Source organism: Pongo pygmaeus, chromosome 8, assembly GCF_028885625.2.
Source record: "Pongo pygmaeus isolate AG05252 chromosome 8, NHGRI_mPonPyg2-v2.0_pri, whole genome shotgun sequence".
NCBI lineage: Eukaryota > Metazoa > Chordata > Mammalia > Primates > Hominidae > Pongo > Pongo pygmaeus.
Genome location: NC_072381.2, coordinates 119454083 through 119478720, shown reverse-complemented (window position 1 = coordinate 119478720; position 24638 = coordinate 119454083). Strand labels below are relative to the sequence as shown.

The 24638-nt window shown below is 42.9% G+C and overlaps 1 long non-coding RNA gene across 1 annotated transcript; it reads right to left on the bottom strand.

Annotated features, from left to right (window-relative positions):
• Positions 1 to 23350, bottom strand: LOC129045281 (uncharacterized). Its single transcript, XR_008504925.1, has 3 exons — positions 23191 to 23350; positions 4746 to 4826; positions 1 to 1234 (listed from the first exon to the last, which is right to left on the bottom strand). It is a non-coding gene; the product is annotated as an uncharacterized LOC129045281 (long non-coding RNA).
• Between the last annotated feature and the right edge of the window lie 1288 nt (positions 23351 to 24638).

Below are 24638 nucleotides of genomic sequence, written 5' to 3'. Positions count from 1 at the left end.
TGCACCTATGTGACCTGTACTTCGGATGTAGGTGATTATGATATTGATTTCCTGAGCATTGGGAGTTGGTGAAAACCCTCTGATGGGTGTGGCTGAGGATGAGCTTGTTTGTTCCGCTGTGCTCTGGGTTTGTCTTCTGCCTGCGTCCGGGTGTGGCCACTCCCCTTCTGCAGGTGCCACGCTGGTCTGAGAAGCCAGGGTGGTCATTATTCTTCTCCACTTTGCTGGTGACCTTGTTCACAGACCATTGGAAGCGCAGTCTTCACACCAAAGCTGCTGCAGCGTCCGCCTGCATGTTCCCACTGCCTGCCACCTGTGTGTGCCCTTAGTGCCCTGCCCCTGTCTGCTTGCTCTAGGATGCGATATGCTCTTTAGAGGGTGTGTGTACTATGCCAATATAATGTGTTAATTCTACTTTATTTGATGTGGAAAAACATTTCTAATTGGAATATGAGATAAAAATGTATCCCAAGGTAGCAGAAACCTGGACTGAATAATACTCCCCATATACACCTTAAAACAGGGATCCCCAACCCCTGGACTGGTACTGATCTGTGGCCTGTTAGGAACCAGGCCGCACAGCAGGAGGTGAGTGGCTGGCGAGCATTACTGCCTGAGCTCCACCTCCTGTCAGATCATCAGTGGCATCGGATTCTCATAGGAGCCGATCCTATTGTGAACTATGCATGTAAGGGATCTAGGTTGTGTGCTCCTTATGAGAATCTAATGCCTGATGTTCTGAAGTGGAACAGTTTCATCCCCAAACCACCCCCTACCCTAGTCTTTGGAAAAATTGTCTTCTAATGAAACCGTCCCTGGTGGCAAATAGTTTGGGGACAGCTGCCTTAAAACACCCTCCTGGCTGCCACAGCTCAAGGGTTGCCCGCTAAGGAACTTCAAGCTGTGCTCGTGTGGGCACAGAAGCATCATGCAGGGCTGCACTGTCACCAGCCCCAGCAGCCACAGGGCAGTTTGTCACCAGCTCCCTGAGAATCAACTCCAGTGTGATAGAGGTGACCCCTTGCTCCAGAAGTCTGAAGTTAACAAAGATAAACTTAGTCAGTTAGAAAGGATTAAGCAGGAGACAGTGGAATAGCTACAGCAGCCGAACAACCCACTCAATTCTTGCCCACTTTTGCAGATCCAAAGAATTGCTGCAGCTTTGAAGTCCAGAGTGAGAAATGAGAAGGACCCAGAAGACCAGATAATGCTGGAAAGTCTTCAGAAGAAAAACCTAGAAGAGTAGATTATAAAGATGGAGTTAATGAACTTTCATTTTTAATTGTTTACTCTATTACCATTTAGCTTTTTTTAAAGCCAGGTAAACATTTTATTATAAATATATATGTAATATATATAATATATGTTATATATGTAATATATATAATATATGTTATATATATTATTATATTATATTATATTTATATTATATTTTATTTATATATAATATATAATATATTTGTAAATAATATATAATATATTGTAAATAATATATTTATCTAATATATAATATATATTTATATTTATATTGTATTATATATAATATATATTTATATTTATAATATAATAAATATATACTATATTATAAATATAATTTATAAATTATTATATTATATTATATTATTATATATAATATATATTACATATATATTTATAATTTATAGATTTTTTACATATATATTTTTGAGATGGAGTCTTGCTTTGTTGCCCAGGCTGGAGTGCAGTGGCGTGGTCTCAGCTCACTGCAACCTCCACCTCCCGGGTTCAAGCAATTCTCCTTTCTTAGCCTCCTGAGTAGCTGGGACTACAGGCGCACACCACCACGCCTGGCCAATTTTTGTATTTTTAGTAGAGAGGAAGTTTCACCATATTGGTCAGACTGGTCTCAAACTCCTGACCTAAGGTGATCCACCTGCCTTGGCCTCCCAAAGTGCTAGGATTACAGGCATGAGCCACCAGGCCCAGCCTTATTTTATTGTATTTTTAAACTAGTTTAAACAGAAATAAATAAACAAACAACCTAGGATTGCTGGCCAGGAACAAAGGGAGTGCTAGGCTCAGAGACAAGGGATGAAGTCTCTATGTCTCACAGATGCCTGTGTGGACCAAGGTCTGATGTGAATGGCACACTAACCAGAAAATCAGAACGGGACTGATGAGGACAGAGAGGAGGTGGGGTGGAAGAAAGAGCCCTGGCTTGGAGCCTTGAGAAGCCACATAAGCCTTGGACTGTGGCTTTGATTTTAATGCAGATAGCCTGTCTCCTTATAAGACTCTGTGTTGTAGGTTATCACAGTTATTGTTCCCAGTGAATTCAACCTCCACTGCCTTGGTGGTCTCCTCCCATGGGGACTTTGAATTTGGCCATGTGACTTGCTTTGGCCAATGGGATGTCAGAAAACTTGATATAAGACGCAGCTTGAAGAACGCTTGTGTTTTGGGGCTTGCCCTTTCAGAATGCTACCTCCAGGTGATGAAACATGACCAGCTGACAGCCAACACCAACTTCTAGACATATGTGTGAGGCCACATTAGACCCCACCCCTCCGCCCAGGCTCAGCTGAACTGCCAGATAGATGGCTTCGGCAGCATGAACCATCAGGCACAACCAGCAGAAGAACCACTAGGTAAGCCCAGCCCACACTCCTAACCCATTGCAATCCTGAGCAGATCTGTTGTCGTTCTAAGCCACTACATTTTGGTATGGTTCAAGAATGAAAAATAGTACAGAGTAGCTAAATGTAGATCTCACGCTATGATTCAGGTTAGGCATTTAATCTCCCTTTGAATCTAGTTTCATCTGTAGATTGGAGATCTTGTCCAGGTAAAAATGGAAGCTGTTGATGAGTTCCTTTTCCCTCTAATTGCATCAGGAAGCCAGATACGTGTTTTGCAACATTCACAGGAGAGAAGTTTACTAATTATCCACCAGTATTCTCTCCAGTGAGAAAGTTTGAGGGCTTTAGGGAGAAACCTGGGTACCAGCTGAACCACTAAAGGGTTCACGTCACTGTAGCCCCCGCCAGCTACTGGAGTGAGCTCTTTCCTCAGGAATCATTCCAGCCGAGCAGCCCAACCCCCGAGGCAGTGCCGGTATAAGGCCCATGACAAAGCACATTTCGAGATGCCACCAATGACCTTGCACACGTTTTCTTTTCTTCTCATAGAGAGTAAAGGGGGACAATCAGCCTTAATGTATGGAACCGCATCCGCATTTCTTTGTAATTTCAAGGTATTGTGTTTGGTAACTCAAAAGCTAGTTTGCCTTTTGGCCCTGGGTTTGCATTTTACAACCAATTATGTAAATAATCTGTTAATGATTATATTTGTAATGACTGATAAATGTAATTTAAAAGTAAATAGACTCTGTATTCACTAGGGTCCTTTTACTCAGAGTTATTTGTTTAATGAGTCATATCTTTTTTATTTCTTCTCCACTGAGAGGCCAACCTGGCTGCAGTTTTGTTGCCAGGTTTCTCAAAAATAGGTGCCCTATTTGCACCCAAGAAATGCAGTGTATACACAGATACATCTTAACTTCTAAGGAAGGTTAACCTTTTCTTCTTTTCTGTCGCCTTGCCCACAGCAGAAGGAGCAGCAGTCATTTCAGACATTTATTGTGCGGGTGCTGCTTCTAAAAATCTTTCAACAGCTACTACTCCATCAAGGACAAAGCCCCAGGACAGATTTCTCCAGGGTACCATTGAATGGCATCCCAGATGGAGGACCTTTCCTTTGGGGGATACTAGGGCTGCCATCTGGGTACACACCCTTGAATAGCTTGAGGCTCTTTGGACACATCAGACTTTTTCATGATTGGACATCAAAGGCATGAGCTTATAGGACCTTGATGTAAGATCCTCTCAATAACAGGCATCTCTGTTACATACAATTTTCAACTGTCTATTCAATAATCAGTCAATCAAAAAATAACTGCCATAACATATTATGAATGCTCCAGATGGTAGTAAGCTACCAAAGATGCACAAAATAAAGCCTCTGGTCAAGCACATGAATGTTCTACATATTCAAAAAAATAAAGTTAAATCAAGAAAGATGAAGGAGGAAAATGCAAACAAAATGCAAATAGAAACAAATGAACCCAACTGTATTTCAAGTGAATAATAGGCTGAATAAAGGTGCAGGAGGGAGAGAACTAATCCATGTAATTAATTTTTTTTTTTTTTTTTAAGAAATTGGATCTGGCTCTGTTACCGGGGCTGGAGTGTGGTGGTATGATCATAGCTCACTGCAGCCTTGAACTTCTGGGCTCAGGTGATCCTCCCACCTCAGCCTCCCAACTAGCTGGGACTACAGGCATAAGCCATCGTACTCAGCTCCCCAGGTAATTTTTGAACAAAGTACTTTAACCATTAGACTCCAGTCTAGGAAAAATAAGGAAGTGCAAACCAATCTTGCACTCTTTTTAGTAGGTTTGTTTTGTGCAGTGATGTGAAGGTGGCAATGGGTGTTGCAGAATTGAGCACATGAGTAAATATGTCAATGTTTTGGAAATAAGTCCTCACCATGGAAGAAGGGATGTACAAATTTGGAAGGGAGGAAAGTAAGGAAGAACCCGGTGAGACTGGCCTGGAATCAGAGACAGCAGTGAAACTTGTGCTTTCCCTCCTCACCTCTCTGAACTTTAGCTCCTATTCTTTGATTTCTGACCTCTGTAGCTCTGCTCATCCTGTTCTAGTCACAGAGAATTTCTTTCCCGTAACTTTTGTATATTAAAATCTTACCTCTTCTCCATGAGGCCTTCTATTCTCCCTCTCTCCTGATCACAGCAATCTCATTTCCTCTGAATTTCCATGGTACTGTAACTAAAATTCATTAAAAACACATTAATGTTTATGTTAGAATAAAATTCTTTATGGAAGTCTTACCTTACCTATAATGAGCACGTTTTAATAAAAACCAGCATCTGATTCTTACTTGTTTTTTTACCAGGTTCCAATGCATTCGATAATGCCTCATTGAATGAAAGAAAGCAGAGATTATTTGAAGAGAATAAATAAGCATCCTGAAAAAAAAATCTGAAAATATAACCACACACATCCTAAAAAGGGAAGATGTACCCTGAGGATAAATTTTGGTTGAATAAGCCTACTGTAAATCCTCAGTGTGATATGCCCTCCAGAGATCTAGTGAGTTTGCAGGATACATTAGTAGAGATACAGTACTTAGAACAAGGGAGGTGAATGAGCCACTCTCTTCAGCCTTCAGGGGACTATTGTCCTATGTTCAAATTTTTGGTATTTGGCCAACATCTTTTGGCCATAGTTTTGGAGTACCGTGTGCAGCATGCAAAACCATGTCGTGGGCAAAATGGGAGGACCAGGATTATTTGGACTGGAAGAGAGACTCCTGGGAAAGAGAAAGGGCTAAGAGAATGGAGGACACACACAAATTGTCTTTAAATGTGTGCAGAGGGATTTAAATATGGAAGAGGGATTTGATTTATTCTATATCCATCTGGAGAGCAGAAACAGGGTCAGTCTGGGTGAAGATGGGTGGGAAGGAGATTTTTGTCTCAACACAAGGAAGTGCTGTCTGAAAAGGAAAGTTGTCTAACTTGGAATGGGCAGTTTGGGGTCAGATCTTCATTTTCACCTTCTTGGTATCAGCAAGGTGGTACAGGACAATTGTGTATGTAAGAGGTATGGGGTGAAACTGGATGACTTCTAGATACCTTCCACTCTAATGTCCCATAAATCTATGATGTTAAGAAGAAAAGACCCAAAAACACTTAGCGAACTAACCAGCGTGTGAGTGAATGCCGGCAGTGAAGTACAGACAATGAGTACAAAAAGTGCCAGGAAGAGGTCACTGGAGTTCTTGGGCTGGGCCTCATGGAGGAGTGGTTGGAATAGAAACAAATGAACCCAGCTGTATTTCAGGTCACAGGGCAGTAGGGCGGGGAACCTTTGGGTTGAAGCTCCAGCAGAAACCCAGGGCTGGAGGAAGGGCTGGGGAAGGTCCGTGCATAGCAGAGATGGGGAGCTGGGAGTTCAGGTAGAGAAACAATGTTCTGTAGAAATGTGGGGGTCAAATTGTGCTTTGAAAGCTTATTAGAGGAATTAAGGCAGAAAAAATAATCATGCCCTGAATTTGAAGTTCTAGGCCAGGCACAGTGACTCATGCCTGTAATCCCAGCACTTTGGGAGGCCGAGGCGGGCGGATCACTTGAGATCAGGAGTTCGAGACCAGCCTAGCCAACATAGTGAAACCCCTTCTCTACAAAAAATACAGAAATTAGCAGAGCATGTGGTGAGCCCCTGTAGTCCCAGCTACTCAGGAGGCTGAGGCAGGAGAATCGCTCAAACCTGGGAGGCGGAGGTTGCAGTGAGCTGAGATTGTGCCACTGCACTCCAGCCTGGGCGACAAAGCGACAAAGCAAGACTCCGTCTCAAAAAAAAAAAAAGAAAAAAGGGAAAAAAGAGATAAAAAATTGAAGTTCTAGTTCTTATTTCTGTCAATTACTAGCTCAATGACAGTGAGGAAACCACTTTTTCTGGGTCTTCACTTCCCCAATTTGCAAGTAAGGAGCCTGGAGAGCATGGCTAAGTTTCCTTCTGCTCTACAAGATGCTGACTCTATTGGCTGTCATTGTAGATTCAGGAGCAAGAGAGGGACAGAGAGGAGTATTTTAGGAAGATTAATTTAATATGCAGGGTAGATGGAAGTCAGAAGAGAGCAGAAGTAGGAAGAACAGCTGAGAGGCAATTCCAGTAACTGTTTCTCAAAATAATGTCATTCAACTTTAATATTGTTTAGTCAGAGTTTATGTCAAAGTGTTAAGAAGTACGAAGTTTGGTGCCTCTATATGACAACTTTCTTTCTAGGTCAAATTAATTTCCTGTTTCCTTGAGTAATGAAGAAAACGCAATGCTGATACTATCACTAAAAGCACTACACCCATGACCTAAGTCTGGTGAATATTTGTTTGTCATATTCTTTCATGAGAACAGTTTAAATAATGGCTCACTTAGCAGAGGATTTCTCTGTTACCATGTCCTGCAAAAAATTCAGCACCATCTGCAAAAAGATTTTGAGACATACAGAGGAACTTTCACGTGTCGATTTTTCTCAGCGCATCTGGCTTGATCATGGAGTTGACAATGCTGACCTCTTCTTCCTGTCCTCTTTCAGCAGGCACTTTGTTTTGTGACGAACTTTCATCCCAAGTTGTAGAAGAGGTCTTACAATGACAGTTTGCTCTGTTTCTTAAAATAAAATGCTTTCCGCAAAAAGCTGAGTGCCAGAGCTGTTCGTGGGAGGCGGTGACACCTCTCTAGGTCACTGGTTTGCAGCTGGCTACAGACTGAGAGGGAAAGAAAGTCATGGCCACCTTGTGGTGACTGGGGCTGGCAGGGGCAGGAGGTAAGATGGAAGGGGAGTGGGGGAATCTTTGATTGCCGAGCACTGGCTGCTTCAGTGAGCTAGAAACACAAATTAGAGAACCACGAGGCTGTAGGTCAGTGTCTGGAATCCCTTCCGAGAGTGGCCTGACTGTGATGTGATGTGACAGGTACTGCCCCATGACTAAGCAGGGAGGCGTGAGAACTGCAGCCTAAAACTCTCAGCTCCTAGAGGTGTGATCTGCGTCCATGGATACATAAGTGCAAGGTGCTCTGAAGGAACTGGAGTGAGGGAGAGCCACCGTGGGTCACTGGCAACACCCCTTTGACATCTCTCTGCATGGGGATCGGCCACCCCAGGGTCCCACACCTGCCTTTCTTCTTTCTTCCTTTTCTGCCTTTATTTCTACCTCATCCAATGCCTGAACAGAAAACAGATCTGAGAGGAAGAGCATTTGGGAGAAGCAAAATTACATCTGGATGGCGTTTGAGGCCTGGGAGTCGTTCTGATTGTTTCAGTTCCTTACTTGCATAAGACCTCAGACTTAGTGGGTGCAGGACATGTGAATTGTGAGTTCACACATCCTTGATTACTTCAGGCAGAATGTGCCCTCTTTTCTCTTACTGCTGAAGCCTCGTCTGTGACCAGTACTGGGCTGTGAGATTTTTTTTTTAAGTCTACAATGAAATAACCACAGAAACTGAGAAAGCACTGAAAACCTTGCATAACAATTTGGCATTGCTGGGACATCCAAGCACATTTTTACTGTGTTTTACCTAGGCACTAGTCTCCATGGATTAGAAATACTGAAAATGATCCTCTGCCACAGGTAGTTTGAGAAGCACTGCTTGGCATCTGATATGGTTTGGCTGTGTCCCCACCCAAATCTCATCTTGAATTCCCACATGCTGTGGGAGGGACCCAGAGGGAGGTAATTGAATGATGGGGGCAGCTCTTTCCCATGCTGTTCTCGTGATAGTGAATAAGTCTCATGAGATCCTATGGTTTTAAACAGGGGAGTTTCCCTGCACAAGCTCTCTTCTGTCCGCTGCCATGTGAGACATGCCTTTTACTTTCCACCATGATGGTGAGGCCTCCCCAGCCATGTGGAACTGTACATCTATTAAACCTCTTTCTTTTGTAAACTGCCCAGTCTCAGGTATGTCTTTATGGGCAGTGTGAAAACGAATTAATACAGCATCCATCATTTCATCAATGAAACATTTACCCAGGGCCTCCTGTGTGTAGACGTCTGCTCTAGGGACACAAACCTCTGAAGAGCAGGCTTTGTAAATCATTAGCTAATGGTCTAAGGATTCAGGGTGATGGTGTTTCCCTATGTCAAGACAGACTCTGGAAGGCCATAGTTGGTCTTCTTTGGCATCTACCAAAGTCTCTGCCACAACACTGAGAACAGAGTAGATACATGGTAAGTATTTGTTGAATGAAGTTATTACTTTGCATTAACGGCAAGTAGAATAAGACATATATTGTAAAGCAGTATTTAGCTAGAGGAAGTAGGTGGTTACTTGTCTTTCTGCTTTGCTGCTCTTTCTATACCCATTTGGGGCTCCCCAGCATGGCCTGGAAATGGCTCTATTTCTGAACTTAAGCAAAAACTGAAATCTAAAAATTACTGGAATCTATAAGGAGTGTTAGAAGCAAACCAAATTTGTCCTAGGCAAATCATGCCTTCTTGTTTACCTCGTAAAATTTATTTTTTGGGTGTTTGGAGGCAAGGGTTTTCAAATCAATGTAGACCTTTGGTGCCAACAAATGGCACATGAACCATTTCATCATGTTGTTGGATGGCGGAGTGGCACTCAATGATCTTGGTAGAATCAAAGCACGTGAGAGTGAGTTCCACGTGGCCTCAAAGATCAGCTGCCCTTCTGAGACCCACTTCACAAGTAGAGGAACTGAGATGCAGAGAGAGAAAGTGAGTTGCCTTTTTGGTAGTAAATTGTAACCATTTTCAAGGATTTATGATGCAAACATAACTTACTTTGGGCCAAAGTTTGATAACATAAAATCTCACCATTAAAATGAACTCTGTCGCAAAGGAAAACCTCAACCCGCAATGATGTGACATGTCTTCACATCAGGGGAGGACCAAATACCTAAGTTAGCAAGCGCATGTGTCTAAACTTGGTAGAGAGATTGTGGCGGCAAGGAACAAGCCAAGGGCTATGAATCTATCAACCTGTGAGAGTCCCTGGCAGTTAAAAAGAAGGCTTAAGATCGGCTGGGCATGGTGGCTCATGCTTGTAATCCCTGCACTTTGGGAGGCCGAGGCGGGCTGATCACTTGAGACCAGGGGTTCGAGACCAGCCTGGCCAACATGGTGAAACCCTGTCTCTACTAAAAATACAAAAATTAGCCAGGTGTGGTGGCGGTTGCCTGTAATCCCAGTTATTCAGGAGGCTGAGGCAGGAAAATCACTTGAACCCAGGAGACAGAGATTGCAGTGAGCTGAGATTATGTCGCTGCACTTCAGCCTTGGCAATAGAGCGAGACTCCATCTCAGAAAAAAAAAAAAAAAGGCCTGAGATCAATTGGAAAATTGTTTTCTAAGTCAGTTTTTATTTAGTATAAATGACTATAACATGAGGAGCTCCCACAGTTTTCAGGGTGGCCCATGTCTGAATCTTTCTGACAACACTCTAGTGCAGGACTTCTCAGTCTGGGCACTACTGACATTTTGGGATGGGTGACACTTTGTTGTTGAGGCTGTCTTGGGCATTGTAGGATGGCTAGCAGCACCCCTGGCCTCTACCCGCTCGATGCCAATAGCCTGCCCCCGATGGTGGCAGCTAAAAATGCCTCCAGACATTGCTAAATGTCCGGGAAGGGGAGCAGAACTGGTGCCAGTGAGAACCACTGCTGTAGTGGAATGCTTAATTACATTTGTGGTGGAATTATTATTACGTGGTAGAATTACTAAGAAAAACTTACCAGTTTGATGAAAAGATGCTCACCATCATGCAAACTAAAATGTAAACTAAAGCAACACTTATTAGAATAGCTAAAAGGTATTTAAATGACCAAGTGCTAGCAAGGACGCAGAGAAACTAGAGGTCTTCTACACTGCTGGGGGAATGAATAACAGCACGGTCACTTTAGAAAACAGTTGGGCAGTTTCTTGTCTTCTTTTTTTGAGACAGACTCTCCCTCTGTTGCCCAGGCTGGAGTGCAGTGGTGTCCATATGGCTCGCTGAAGCCTCAGCCTCCTGAGTAGCTGGGACTCCAGGCATGTGCCACCATGGCTGGCTAATTTTTAAATTTTTTGTAGAAACAACATCTTGCCATGTTTCTTGGCTGGTTTTGAACTCTTAGGCACAAGAAATCCTGCTTCAGCTTCCCAAAGTGCAGGGATTCTAGGCATGGGCAGTTTCTTATAAAACTAAACATATACTTAGATGACCCGGAAGCCACACACTTAATTCACTCCCTAAGTATGTACACGAGTGAAATGAAAACTTAGGTTCACATAAAAACCTGCCTGTGGCCGGGCGTGGTGGCTCATGCCTGTAATCCCAGCACTTTGGGAGGCTGAGGCAGGCAGATCACCTGAGGTCAGGAGTTCAAGACTAGCCTGGCCAACATGGAGAAACCCTGTCTCTACTAAAAATACAAAAATTAGCTGGCCGTGGTGGCTCATGCCTGTAATCCCAGCTACTTGGGAGGCCGAGGCAGGAGAATCACTTGAACCCGAAAGGTGGAGGTTGCAGTGAGCCAAGGTCACGCCGTTACACTCCAGTCTGAGCAACAGAGGGAGACTCTGTCTCAAAAACAAACAAACAAATAAACAGACAAACAAAAAACCTGCATGTGAATGCTTTCAGCAGCTTTATTTGTAAATGCAAAAAATGTAGAGACAAACTTAATGTCCTTCAACTTGTGTATAGATAAACACACTTTGGTACATCTGTACAATGGAACACTACTCAGCAACAAAAAGTAATGAGCTACTGAGACATGCAACGATGTGGACGAATCTCAAGTGCATTATGCTAAGTGAAGAAAGCCAGACTCAAGGGCTGTGAGCAGCAGCAGTTGCTGGTGCCTTGTGGGAATGTGGGGCGGGGAGGAGGACGCCTGCCACTTCTGCCCCCAGTCACTTCCTGCTCAACCTGACTCTTCATGTGTGGCTGCTTAATTCCTGCCTTTCTCTCCCCAGCTGCTTCTCCTTTACTAACACATCTGCTACATTTTACACATGTGTTGGTAAGTGAGAAACAAAAACGAAAAATAAATTAAAATGAAGAAATACAAAAAAAGAAAAAAAGAAAGGGAAAAAAAAAAGCGAGACTCAAAAGTCACAGGGTGTGTGATTTCATTTATATGACATCTTGGGAAAGGCAAAATTGTAGGGACAGAAAATAGATCCATCGCTGCCCGAGCCTGGAGGTGAGGAAAAGGGTTGCCTGCAAAGGACACAGGGGAATTTTTTGCATGATGGAACTGCTCGATATTTTGATTGTGGTCATGGTTACGTGACTGTATGCATTTGTCAAAACTCGCAAGAAGGCATATGCTAAAAAGAGTGAATTTTCCTGTGTGTAATACACGCATACCACTGAATGTATTAATTTTAAAACATGAAAAAATGCATCAGTGTTACCAGGATAAGTGAGAATAAGTAAGCTAAAAGAAACACAGTTCTCAATCTTTTCCAAGCTAAAAACATACTGCTCTTTGCAACTCAGGCAGAAGACAAAGGTAACTTTTGTTTCTTTGTCAAAGCCCCAGACACTGTTATTTAACACTCCCAGGTACACCAAATAGCCTGGACATTATACAGCATCTAGAGAAAGGAGGCGGTCCTTGCCCTTCGGGAAAAACACACCTGCAGTGTCAAACTCTGGCCCGTTAACCAGCCTCAGGTGCACCAGTGCCCCTCTGCCTCTATGCCTTTTTTCACACAATACTCTTTGGAAGAACAGATACTCTGTCGCCCAGGCTGGAGTGCAGTGGTGCGATCTCGGCTCACTGCAGCCTCTGCCTCCTGGGTTCAAGTGATTCTCCTGCCTCAGCCTCCCAAGTAGCTGGGACTACAGGTGTGTGCCACCACACTCAGCTAATTTTTGTATTTTTAGTAGATACGGGGTTTTGTCATGTTGGCCAGGCCAACGAACTCCTGACCTCAAGTGATCCATCAGCCTTGGCCTCCCAAAGTGCTGCAATGACAGGCCTTAGTCTCAAGCCTGCCATTTCCCAAAACCCATCTCACTGATGAGATCACTTTTGTCTATCCCCAGCTGCAGTCTTTTCTCCCTTCCCTGAACTCCTGCAATATTTATTGCCCACATAATTCTCCTTAAAGCTATTTTTTCATTTTATGCTAATAGATGCGTGTCCTGTGGTCACATGTCGTTAGAGACACCTTTGGGGCAGGAATTGCCCCTCGTACTTCTTTGTATTGTAGGAGTCCAGGTGCTTAATAAAGGTTTCATGATGAGGATGACGATGGTATCAAGGGGCTGGATGTTTAAGGATATACTTTTGCCTACCTTGAGCTTTCCAAAGGCCAGATTTGAATGGAAGGAGAAGAGGGGAAAGTGGATCTGGAGGGATAGAGGGACACTATCCAGAATTCCCCACAGTCACCTCAGTGTGAGAAACTTATGCATATGAGAAATCAAGAATTTTAATTCGCAAGCTTAATCATCTGAAGATAAGAGTGTTATAGGCCCCACTAAGCCATCTTTGGGGCTGGGGTTGCAGCTCCCCAGGGGGAATATTTCAGCCTCTTTCCCCACCGAACTGCCAAGAATAATAATTTTAGGTGTAAGACTAAGAGCTTTTCCCAGAGGGCTGTCTTCAAGGTCAAGGGGACCATCTGAAACTGAAATGAGAGATCCCCTGACAGGCAGGGAAGAACTCAGTGGGGCAGAGCTCACTGCGGGGAAAATGGCCTTGGGCCTCCCTTGTTTGAAATTCTTCCCCTTATTCTTACTCTTCTCTATTTAATTCTTTTAAAGATGAAAATGCAGAGAAAACACTAGTCAGATGCATTCCAATAAGAGAAGCTATAATAAAAGGTAATGTACAAAAGAAATTCAATATGGTAAAAAATGAAAATGCTCTGAGGGTCAAGAGAAGACCCTTCTGTTGAATTGGAGAGCCTAGGAGATACCAGCAATTGACCTAGATTGTTGAAGCAAAAAATAAAAAAGGATTTTCATTAGGAGAAACTAAGAGAGGGCCAAGTAAAATGTCCTGTGAAGGCGTCACAGAGGACTTGACCAAAGGGTCTCTGGTACCCTTGTTCTTTGGTTTCAGCCACAGATGGGAATCTGGAAATACCCAGAGAGGTCTCCTTTGGGTGCCCTGCCTTCCAACCAGCCAAAGTTAAGCAAAATTCAAACTGTTGGCAGCCCTGTCCCCGCCTCTAAACTCCTCCCATCCTCTCTAAGCTCCTCAGCCTCAAGCAGGGGTGGAAGAAGCCCACTGAAAACCACTCAAATTTAGAAAATACCCTCCATTTTTCCAATGACCTATGTGCCACCTTTATTGACTTCCACTAACATACCCACAGCCTTCATCAGAAGTTAGGGGACAAAATAAAAAGTGCATCATAGAAAGAATTGCAAATGTTACCTTAGAAGGACAAGCTTAAATTAGTTCAGTGCCTACAGACACCCATTCCCTCTGCTCAGTTTGAGCAGTTCCCTCTCTAGTATAATCCCACAAAGGTCAAGTTTATCAAAACTGGGGTGTCTTGTTCCCTCCAAAGTGGATGACACCCTTCAGATGTTTTCTTGAAGCGAGATGGGGAAGTCTGCCCACTAAGTTCCAGCGCTCACAAAATTTGAAAATGACAAAGTGACGTGTTGGAATTCAAGCTTGCAAATCCACATCTACATGTGACTCCTTATTAATAGATAACGCTGGAAGGACTGCGGCTGCAAAGTACATGTTTTGAAAATTATGTAAATATGTGTATTTATACAATGGAGTATGAAAACCTTTGAAAAACAAATTAGGGTATTTACATCACAGACCTTGAGACTCCAAAAAAGTTGTTATGTTCTTGCATGTCAACTTCTATTCACCAGCATGAGGTCTTTTAAAAAATATTGCCTAGGCAATGAAATAATGAGAGGAAACCACAAGAAAAAAATAAAAAAGGTTAATGAGCCCTCCCTTCCGACCATTACTTTGCATGCTTTAAGGGGTGGAAAAAGAGTATCTTTCAGTGCAGGGAAGTTACAAATTGTGGTCAGAAATGAAAAGAGAAAGCAAGCAAGCCTTAATATAAGTCAGCTGAAACTCCATAAGAAAAGAACTACCAAGGCTGGAGGATCACTTGAGGTCAGGAGTTTGAGACTAGCCTGGCCATCATGGTGAAACTCTGTCTCTACTAAAAATGCAAAAATTGCATCGTGGCAGGCGCCTGTAATCCCAACTACTCAGGAGGCAGTGGCAGGCACCTGTAATCCCAACTACTCGGGAGGCTGAGGCAGGAGAATCGCTTGAACTGGGAAGGTGGAGGTTGCAGTGAGCCAAGATCGTGCCACTGCACTCCAGCCTGGGTGACAGAGTGAGACTCCATCTCAAAAGAAAAAAAAGAAAAAGAAAAGAACTGGAGCATTTACTTTTCTCTACTTGAATGAACTTTGTAGCCTGAGGGAGGGATGAAATGATTTAATTCTGGGAAAGAAAAAAAAAATGTGCTTTTCATCTTCAAAGCACTTTTATTTCAATAAAATAGCTCCATAGCAAACGTATCAAGGCTGATTAGTACTCACTGCAATTTTTAAAAATGTCGTGCTTCTTAATTTGATTTTTTAATTTGATCAATCAGAGATCCTCATGATACTCTGTGAGGTGCAGTTAATGTCTTCCTTTTGTCCATAATACTCATCACCTGAATCTTTTATTACCTAATAGGAACATTTGCCCTGTGGGAATCATCTTTTTTAAAGTTCTCAAAACTAGTGGTCTCCATATGATGTAGAAAAATGGATTTCAAAATGGATTGGCTGAAAAATAGCAAGTTGTAGATTCATGCCTATACTATGATGTGGCTATGGATTAATATCTATAATATGCTAAAAGTAATAATTAATTTTAAAAGTAATAAGACAAAGCCAGGTGCAGCGCCTCACACCGGTAATCCTAAAGCTTTGAGAGGCTAAGGTGGGTAGATGGTTTGAGCTCAGAAGTTTGAGATCAGCCTGGGCAACATAGTGAGACCCTGTCTCTACAAAAAAATACAAAAAATTAGCCAGTCGGAGGTGTGTGCCTGTAGTCCCAGCGACTTGGGAAGCTGGGGTGGGAGGATCACTTGAGCTGGGGAGGTGGAGGCTGGAGTGAGTGATGATCCAGCCACTGCACTCCAGCCCGGGGGACACAGCAAGACCCTGTCTCAAAAAAAAAAAAAACAAATTAGTAACAAGACAGTATTCTACGATGTATCCATGTGTATGTGTGTATAGTTCATATATACACATATATATATTTTAACAGGTATGACAACTTGGTAAAGGAAACCTACTGAATTCATGATAGAGACTGGCTCTGGGGAGGAAAAAAAGGAGACTAGTACAGGGTAAGAAACCAAGGAGCTTCAACTTGTCTTTATTTTTTAAAATACATTTAGGGCTGGGCGCAGTGGCTCATGCCTGTAATCCCAGCACTTTGGGAGGCTAAGGCGGGTACATCATGAGGTCAGAAATTCGAGACCAGCCTGGCCAACATGGTGAAACCCCATCTCTACTAAAAATACAAAAATTAGCCGGGCGTGGTGGCACACGCCTGTAGTCCCAGCTACTCGGGAGGCTGAGGTAGGAGAATTGCTTGAACCCGGGAGGCAGAGGTTGCAGTGAGCTGAGATCATGCCACTGGTTCCAGCCTGGGTGACAGAGACAGACTCCATCTCAACAAACAAAAATAACAACAACAACAACAAAAAACATAAACAACAACAACAACCAAAAAAAAAATTTCAAAGCTCTGAAGTGAATATGGCCAAATGTCAATATTAATCAACTCCAGTAGGTGGCAGGTATATAGATATCTGTTTCTTATTATGGTTACTTTTCTATTCTCTTCACTTTTCTGTTTAACAAAATGTAAAACGTTGAGGAAAAGGAAAACCCAGTTGAGCTCAACAGAACCAAATGATGGATGGGTGGAACCATGAATGAAGTAGCTGTTACTGGAAGGAAACAATCATAAACTCCAATGTTCAAAAATAAAATCTGACGTTCCTTTGTTTAATTCTTGGATGAAAATGAATCATCCGTCGAACAGAAACCTCCTGATGCTGCTATTGGTAACGTCTGGTTGCCACCAGCCACGGACCTGGTTTTCTTTTCATCACTGTCATGTTTCTTCTCCCTCTTTGGGATCTGTCTTCCATGTGTTTTCTCTAAAATCAGCATAACAGTTCCTAGTGAAAAAATATTTTACTACACATGTGTAAGATTTGGGAGTATAGACTAAAGGTAGGTAAATTACAAGTAAGTTTCTGCCATACTGTCATTTCACCTTGATTCAGCTTAATTTGCCAATGAGGCCTTTATTCTGACATCAGATTTCTCTCTCTTGTTCCTGTTGGCAGCCTAAGCCAGGACTGTCTTAATTTGCTTGGTCACCGGGCATGTGGGAGCTTGCATTCTGTCAAGACCTGACACCAAACAGTTATTGGGCACTTCAAGATTTAATTCCTCCCTAGCCTCCCACTCACAGCAGTCTACCTGATTCAACTTCCTCTGTTTTCCAAGCGCTTGTGGCTAGGACAGATTCTCTTAGCCTCTCAGCTACTGCTCCTCGTTTTTGAGATCTGTCTTTTGCGGCTGCCAGCTCATGTCTTTATTCTGTGCTGGTCATTTTTCCAGCCCTGCAATTTGAAATTACTCATCTGATTTCATGGGTGGCTGGCAAAGGGATCTGTCAAATCTGCATATATTTAGGGGAGACTGAAAATAAAACTACATTCTGGAGTTTTTTGGAAGTATAGACTTTTCTATAGAGAAAAGAAAAATGTAGAAATACAGGGCAGGGGAGGTAGATATCTGTAGCTACTGGGTGACCCCCCCCGCAAAAATCAGTTTCTAGTTCTCCATGCTAACAATACATTTTAATCTATTTTTTAAAAAGTCATTTTGCCTTAGCTCACACCTGTAATCCCAGCACTTTTTGGGGCAGCGGTGGGCTGATCGCTTGAGTCCGGGAGTTTGAGACCCGCCTGGGCAACATGGCGAAACTCCATCTCTACAAAAATACAAACATTAGCTGGGCATGGTGGCGCACACTTGTAGTCCCAGCTACTCGGTGGGGCTGAAGTGGGAGGATTGCTTGATCCCAGGAGGTTGAGGCTGCAGTAAGCTGAGATCCTCCCACTGCACTACAGCCTAGATGACAGAGTGAGAGAGACCCTGCCTCAAAAAAAAAAAAAAAAAAAAAAAAAAAAAGGCCGGGCATGGTGGCTTATGCCCGTAATCCCAGCACTTTGGGAGGCCAAGGTGGGCAGATCACCTGAGGTCAGGAGTTCGAGACCAGCCTGGCTAACACGGTGAAACCCTATTTCTACAAAAATTACAAAAAAATTAGCCGAGTGTGGTGGCAGGTGCCTGTAATCCCAGCTACTTGGGGGACTGAGGCAGGAGAATCGCTTGAACCCGGGAGGCGGAGGTTGCAGAGAGCCGAGATTGTGCCATTGCACTCCAGCCTGGGCAACAAGGGCGAAACTCTGTCTCAAAAAAAAAAAAGTTATTTTCCCTCATTCTTTCTCGGGTTTGTTAAAATATCCCAGCAGTGTGGTTTGGCAGAAAGAGCATCAGAGCGTAGGCTTTGGAGCCTCCCTGGCCTGGATTCAAGCTCTGCCCATTTGGTGTTTCTAGGCCTCGGACTCCTCACACAGAGATGAAAATAATAACATTGGCATCTCTCTTTATAAATAGCATTTTTCAAAATCTCTAATCCTCACAAACTACCAACCTATCACTCAGAATCTGTCCATACAACCCAGCAAAAATAATCACCAACGAGGGATGTTCATCCTGAACAGCCCCAACAGGACAGAGGACATGCAAAATACCAGCCTCTGGGGCCTGAGCGCAGCTGCTCTGGAACACAGACTGCTTTTGAAATGAACAATGCGAGCACGAGATTGATGTTTGGACAGGCTGACTGCGAAGGCCCTTCCCTCTCTGGGATTCCATGATTCTATGAATATAAATTGTTTTCTAGAAAGAAATTAACGTGTCAAGTTGAATCTGCACCCATTTATACAGAGCCACAAGACTTGACAGAAGTTCCAGTTAGTTTACTGACTTGTTTAAAAAAAAAAAACAGGTCTTGCAGCAACTGAGGTTGGACTGCTCCATGGAAAAACTTATCTGTAGCACTACAAACTGCAGAAGAATTTAGACGGCCTTTGTGCACTGTCCTCATCCAGTTGCACTTGTCTTCCCTTCTTCAAAATCTCATGTTGGCCGTCAAGTTGATGAAGTATTTTCTCTAGGAGACCTTGAGAATTCTTTCTGTGTCATCAGGGCTCTGAACAGATGCATTTCACGGGGAGAAAGGGATCGTTATTGTTATTTGGATTCCAAAAGTGAAATCCTAAGAAAGTATCATCACACAGAATGCATTTTTGAAATAACATTTAAGGAGCTAGTGGGTTCTGGGAAAATAACTTTTATTTACAATGAGAAGTACTATCTGTGGCTAATAACTGCATATTTAATAGTAACTGCATTTCTTATTAAATATTCCAAAGACATTAAAAGAGCTTCAAATAAAAGAAAATCTAAATGCCAGAAAGAAAAATATCCTGATCAGTGTCTTTATTGTGATGTCATAGCTTCTCACAGAAAATTATGGACTTTGAATTTTAACTGAGAAAATAGTAGCTCACTTGATATTGTAGGTGTGTGACCAAAACATGATTATACAACAAACTTCCATCAATTGAATCACATTGTGCACATTTTCACACTTGATTACATATAATATCATATTTGCCTCTATTCTTTGGAGTACAGTCAGACTGTAAGTTCTTTGGAAATGTTTTGGTACTTTAGTATTCAGCACAGGCATATGATGGGCCTCAATAAACACTTAACAATGAGCATTTCAGAGATGTTTTATATTCATTTCTGACTGACTGTCAATTAATGGGGTTCTCTTCCTCTGTCCTCCAGGTGATTATTAATGATGCAGAATCCAACTTACCAGGGGCTACTATTTAAAGATCTTCTGCTCTAGTGAAATTAATAGTCTCCCATGTCCTAGGGCTCTGTAGATTTGAAAATTTGAATTTCTCTAAATCAAAGGAAATAGTGGAAAAATACTATGAAGCTAAGACCAAGGAAATGGGTAGGGTATAGCTCAGGAAGAAAAGCACATATTCTATCACGCATGAGAAAAGAAAAGGAGTCACGGGCCTGGGTAAAAACAGAAGCTATTAAGGTTAAAAATGTGACCTTTGGTGGACGTATATACAGATATATCCTTGGATCTTGCATCTTTGTGCATCTTGAGCATTTACAGTTACTCAGGGCATCGTGGCAGAGTGTTGAATAAGACAGAATGAGGCCATGGAACAAATTGCAACCTTCACTCCCCAACTGGAGGATGATTTAGAGAGTTCTCTCTTGACCAGAGCCCAGGCTGCCACCACCCTCCTGGCCAAGTGTGGCTTGAATCAGAGAGTTCAGCAATGGGGTGGAGAGGTGGTGCTTCTGCTTCAGTTTTCATAAAAGGGCATTTTGTGTCATAGGTAGGAGAAAGAATGGAGTGGTTAAGAGGGTGGGCTCTATGGAAAGTGCCTGGGTTCCTGAAGTCCTATACAGCAATTTCCCAGCTCTGTCTTCTTGGGCAAGTTATTTGACCTTCTCTAAGCCTCAGTTTCCTCATCAGCAAAATGTGACAACACGGTACTTTCCTCACAGTGTTCTCTTAGGTCAAGTGGTGTAATGCATAAAAGCAGTTAGTGTGGTGCTAAGTAAAAGAGGAAAAATTAGCTATGGTTTCAAAGCACTCTCCTGAGTTATGCGTCATTCTTTAGACATTATCTCATTTTTCCAATTCCTACTCTAGGACAGGTCCTCCCTCCACCAAAAGAGCATTGCTCTCATTTATTAATGTGAGCAGGATGTCCATAGGACATAATTTCCTGAAGGTCAGTAGAACTGCTTCTGTTAAGAGCAATCACCCTCCAAGTCTGCCTGATTTGCCACTGACTATGGCCCTTCCAAAGTGGAGGTTTAGTAATGAATCCAGATGTGATTAACGTCTCCTGCTGTTGCTTGCTCTTCCCATTGTTTTTGGCTTTCTGTTGCCTAATGGCTACATGTCTGGGACTCCTATTTTTAACAAACATTTAAAACCTGACAGATGACAGCTCTTAGGTTATAATTGTTTGTCAAAAATAGGATTCTCAACAGGTAGCTGTTAAATACAGAAGAACTGAGTTATTAGGGAAGGTCACTGACAATAGTGATTGTTTTGACATGGGCTGGAAAGTGATATACCAGAGAGGAACAGAAAATGTCGGGTCAACACCAGCGCTTTCAATCAAGAGAACTAAGGACCATCCATTATGCAACAGGCAGACATGGCAGAGGCAGTGCCAAGAATTTGTTTCAATCTGCCTGCACCCTGTTCTGAGACTGAGTGACCTTCTTGGAAGTGGGTGAATTTGCCCTGCTATTTCTGGCAGCAGTTCCGGTTCTCAGGCTCTTTATTCTACCACTTGCACTTCTAAAGTAAGAAATATGTTGTCTGCTTGATACCGAGGCCCTGGTGCCAAACACATTCTTTCGATGATGTAGGGGAAAGTCCTGCATAAATTGGGCATATGAGGACAACAGCCTGAAACTCTGAAGAAGGAGAGCATGACCTTTTCCTAGCTATTTCTGGGCAACTCACCTGAGCTAATGCATCATCTTTTCCTAGGAGGAGAAAGAATGTGAACACACACACATACACCACTCACACGCACACACCACATATATGGATACACATGCATACATATTTAATAATACTGGAATCTGTATTTTTCTCACCTGTTATTAAGCTATTAAGGTTTAAAATGTGATCTTCAGTGGACGTATGCAGATGTATCCTTGGATCTTGCATCTTTGTGCAACTTGAGCATTTACAATTACTCAGGGCATCATGGCAGAGTGTTGAGTTAGAGACAATGAGGCCATTATTATATGCATATGATGTCTAAATTGGCTATCCAAAAGAGATATTTATCCTTCAACATGTAAAAAAGACTTGTCATTTTGAAAACCAGCCCAAGGAAGACTGTAGAAATGACTGTTCTCTTCCCCATCATTTGTCTTCTCCTCATCATTATTTTCCTACTTATTTTGGGGTGTTTTTGGTGTATTAGATCACTTTTGCATTTAACTTCTAACCTGAAGTTAAAAGTGAAAAGTCCCTCCAATAACTCCCTTGTTCTCTAACCCTTCCCTGAGGCACAAATCTATTTTCCTAGGTGCTTGGTGGCCATCTCTCCCTGTATCCCCACAGATGCAAGAGTCTTAAACCACACATCTGTTTACTGTGAACTTCCCCAAACTGCTCCTCCACCTGTCTCCCATTTTGAAATTGACGGCCTTCTCTTGCCATCTTCTTTAGTTCTTTTTCCACCCATCCATCTCCCCTGTGACCGGGGATTGCTTGTGAAAAAACTCAAATCTGACCCAGTTATTCTTGTACTTAAAATCTTCAGTGACTCTCTTCCCTACAGAATGAAGTCCAAAATTCTTATTAAGATATATAAACTCCTTCCCAATCCAGCTTTTGCCTGTTATCAGGAATCCTTTCCCACTGGGCCAGCCTGGCAGCCTCTGCTCCGGCCATGCAAATGTTCCTGCTGTCTTTGGAACACAGAACACGACCTTTGCTCTTTTTTGCCTGCATGCCTTTGAGAGTTTCTTCCTTCTGCTTGGAATGTCCTTTCCATCTGGGCAAAAACAATTCACCACTCAAGATTCAGCCCATTGGTACCTTGTGGGTGATGCTGTCCCTGACTGTCCCAGCCAGTGTTAGAATCTGCTCCCTCCTTGGGGGTCTCACAGTAAACCTTGCCAAGTTAGAGACTTATGTTGGTCACGCTCTCCTCCAGGTCTCCAGCGCCCTGGGTTTCCATGACCCCATGACCTAACATAGTACCTGGCTTCTCGTTGGAGCTCAATAAATGTTTCTTGATATAAAGATATAAATTAATTAATTAACTTGGATTTCTTTTAAAACCCCTGAGAAAGTGATGGGATTTGCCTTTAAGGAAAGCTTGAACTTTCAAGAATACATCAATGGTTAAAAGTAGGGTAATTACAATTAATCAGAGCTAAGAAAATACCTTAGTGGTTACCTGGTTCAACCAGCAGCCTTTGCACATTCAACACTGGGATTACCAGATATAAAATTGCTCCCACAAACTTACTGGGGGCAGAGAGAATTAGAGCCCATGCAGGTCCCAATCCCCAGTTCAGGGGCCTTTTCTGAAAGCTTCCATTCGAAGTGTTCAAAATTAGAATTATCCACAATTCTCTGATAGCACGGATTTGACCTGCCATATGGATGTGGATGTTCCTGTAGTCAGAAAACTACTAGTTTATACAAATAAATACTGCAAAAACAAAAACAAAAACAAACAAGCAAAAAAACTGTTATATTTAACCCCTAGGCAGCAAAGCAGGTTGAATGGGAACGGCTACAAATTTCAACCACACGAGGGGTGTTGAAAGTAATAGGAAAAGAGAGCGGAGTAGCTAAGAATGAATATTTTTAGATTTGATCATGTTTATCTAACCTTTGGTTTGAAAAATCTGTCTGTGGGTCCCTTGCACCCACCTTGTCCCATGAGATTCCGCATTCTCCCTCTGAACAGGTCAGGCCCAGGATCCCACAGGAAAGGCTGATTCCTTCATGTCCAGGGAGCCGTAACCCAGGTCCTCCCAGAAGATAAGGGACAACCGGAAATAAATGGAAACAAAACAAAAAAGCTTCATCTTTTTGCAACCTTAGAAAAAAAATTTAAATAAAATTTGAGAGAACAATTTATTTACCTAATTTAAAAAGTTAGCCAAATATGTATTGTGTGCTAAGCGCGATTGTCCTCATCTTCAGCATGAGGAAGTGAGGCTGGAAAAGGGAAATAACTGGCCTAGGGTCACAAATCAAGCGACAGGGAACCTAGGGCCTCGGTCTGTCAGCATCATAACCCTGCACTCTGCTGCTGCCTCATTCAGGGTGGTGAAAAGACTTGGGACTTTTTATTGTAGCTGAATTAATTTGCCTTTGACCAAAGAAGTGGAGCCCAGGCCGGGCGCGGTGGCTCACGCCTGTAATCCCAGCACTTTGGGAGGCCGAGGCGGGTGGATCACGAGGTCAGGAGATCGAGACCATCCTGGCTAACACGGTGAAACCCCGTCTCTACTAAAAAAATACAAAAAATTAGCCGGGCGTCGTGGCGGGCGCCTGTAGTCCCAGCTACTCGGGAGGCTGAGGCAGGAGAATGGCGTGAATCCGGGAGGCGGAGCTTGCAGTGAGCCGAGATCGCGCCACTGCACTCCAGCCTGGGCAACAGAGCGAGACTCCGTCTCAAAAAAAAAAAAAAAAAAGAAGTGGAGCCCAGTCCCACTGTGGATGGCAGGAAGGGTTCCGGTCTGTACAGCACAAACCTTGCTTCTAGTTCTGACAGAGATTCACTATCAAGGAGCAAGTTTTGAGTGGAAATGGTGGTGATGCTTTGGGAAAAAATGAAGGATGTGTTGAGTGCCCAGGCTATGCACTTGACACGTGACCATAGCCTCTCTGGGAACTCCAACCTGTGTCAGATGTGACAGACTCAGGACTGAAACTGAGACCACCTGTGTTATCACAATTTAGTTGTTTGTTCCAGGAACACTTCCCTCAACAGGAGTAAGACTGTAAATCAATAAATAACTGCACAATTTGCTTCAGAAAATTCCTGTAGGAATTTATCTGAGACAACAGGCAAGCAGCTTGCTATTCAAACAACAGTTTACCTGTCAAGACTTGCTTCAAGACCTTTGCGCTGCTAAGCCTGCCAATCTTACACTATTATGTTGCAAAGCCTATCCAATCTCAACCGGTTGCACCTTGAAAGTCCTGCCGTGAATCATATGTGCCCCAGGTGCTAAAACCCTATAAATATCCATTTTGACTTCCTTTTTATGAGGCACTGCTAAGATTTTGTCATGGTGGTATTCTCTCTTCTCGAAGTAACTTCTAATTGATTTGGCTTTGGTGAATCGTGAGGTCTGATGATATTTTCA